The sequence below is a fragment of the Etheostoma spectabile genome, chromosome 17 (assembly GCF_008692095.1).
Source record: "Etheostoma spectabile isolate EspeVRDwgs_2016 chromosome 17, UIUC_Espe_1.0, whole genome shotgun sequence".
Taxonomy (NCBI): Eukaryota; Metazoa; Chordata; class Actinopteri; order Perciformes; family Percidae; genus Etheostoma; species Etheostoma spectabile.
Window position 1 is genome coordinate 2,127,841 of NC_045749.1, and position 1,819 is coordinate 2,129,659.

At 40.0% G+C, this 1,819-nt stretch overlaps 1 protein-coding gene and 1 long non-coding RNA gene across 2 annotated transcripts in view; both read right to left on the minus strand.

Moving 5' to 3' along the window:
- Window positions 1-1,819, minus strand: part of cyp26c1 (cytochrome P450, family 26, subfamily C, polypeptide 1) — a gene marked incomplete at its 5' end in the record, with an annotated part of 15,485 nt that overhangs the window by 11,390 nt on the left and 2,276 nt on the right.
- The window catches only part of LOC116705021 (uncharacterized), a 21,439-nt gene that overhangs the window by 8,730 nt on the left and 10,890 nt on the right, over window positions 1-1,819 (minus strand). The gene's annotated exons all lie outside the window — the stretch shown is intronic.

Consider the following 1,819-nt stretch of genomic DNA (forward strand, 5'->3'; position numbering starts at 1 on the left):
TCTGAGGACCAGGTAACCATAGTCTTCTGTTTGCAGTCACCATGACGACAGGTGACTAAAAGGCAATAGAAAGGCGACAAAAGCGGCGATAAAACCAAGGTGACGAAAAATGACAAAAAATGCAACGAATGGGTGATGAAAAGGTGACAGATGCGACAAAAATGTGACTAAAAGGATACCTAAAAGCAACTAAGAGGCTACAAAAAGGCAGTAAAAATGTGTTTAAAAGGTGGTAAAAAGGTGGTAAACCGGCCACGACGTTTCTACCAATGTTATGTAACCCTGGTCGTGCAACAAGAAACTCAGATTGGACAGATAGTCTAGCTAGCTGTCTGGACGGAAAAAGACATCAGCAAAAATACATGTACCCGGCGGAATTTGTTGCGGCAAGGGACCAATGCCAGTTGTGGAAAAGTCGGGATATAGATTATATTTTAGATAACAACTTGGTGATGAAAAAGACGTTCTTTATTGAAAAAATATGTAATAAATTTCCAGATGTCACTTTGCTATTCAAAGATCCACCAATTAGGTACTTGGTGCAGTTTTTTGGGTTAGCACCGCAGGATATCTCAAAAACTAGTTTTAAGTGACAGAGGATTGGTTGCTTTGAATGTTTGGGGCAAATTCTGGATTTTTTTTTGTAGACACTCAGATTTCCATGTCTTCTGTTTGAAATATAAAGCAATACAAGGTGCTAAAGACAATGCTGTGAAAGTAACAAAACCCACAGAGTCACAGCCCGTATTCAGACACTTCCTGTACGGTTTTGATGTCATAACTATAATATATATGTACAGTATGTATACAGTATATATATAAAGTGGTGGTGCCACAGTGCCGTTACAGTCATTTCCCCGGCTGCAATGACGGTGCAGAGACACCAAGAGCACAGAGGCGAAAAACCTTGAAACTCTGACCAATCAGAGCAGACTGGGCTTTTTTAGGAGCGGGCTTTAAAGAGAGGCAATAAAACAAAGCGTTTCAGACAGAAGGGGAATACAGAATATATTCATTCAGACATAAATGAATTAATTGAACATTAAAGCATGTAAACATGTGTAAGCAAAAACTCAAAATACAAGTATGTGACCTGAAAATGATCCTGATGTGGGACCTTAAATCATTTTGATGATTGTGGGGCAGATGTGAGGAGGTAGCAGCGGTGTTGATGGCATTACCATGCTCCCCCTGGAGATTGTTTTCCCCATTGATGGCTATGTACACTATTTTTCAAGCCATGCATTGGAGAGAAAAAAATACCTAAAAAGTTATTAATTATTTTAGAAAATCCTAACGAACGACTCGTCCTCTAGAGCCGACATCCTGTTTTGCATCTAGCTCTTCTCCAACTGGCTTCATTATTCTGAAACCAGAACACAACAAATATTAAGGATGATTCATTTTCCCTCCTACATCCTAAAAAGAAGCAAAATTGGTCTGATGTTACTATTTCTAAGTCATATAAACACATAATGTAAGTTTTTGCTCCACTGATTTGCCAGTCCAGTCAGAAGATCTGAGGGGAAATGACAGAAAGCTGAAGGTATCCTATTTTAAAACCCTGGAAGAATAGGGGCTTATGAGACAACAGTCAAGGCTGGAGCCCCAGAAGACCCCCCACCCCCCCTCGCTCCACCCCTGTTCCTTTTTGTTTTTTTGCTACCTGAACTACCTACTTTGCTACTTACTAACTTAAAATGACAAAAAATGGTATCTCATAATTGTTATGGTTGTATGTTGGGATGTTAGGATCTCCACGTACTTCTCCCCTTCTACCTCTGCTTTGGTGGTGAAAGGTGAGAAATCAGAAACGGGG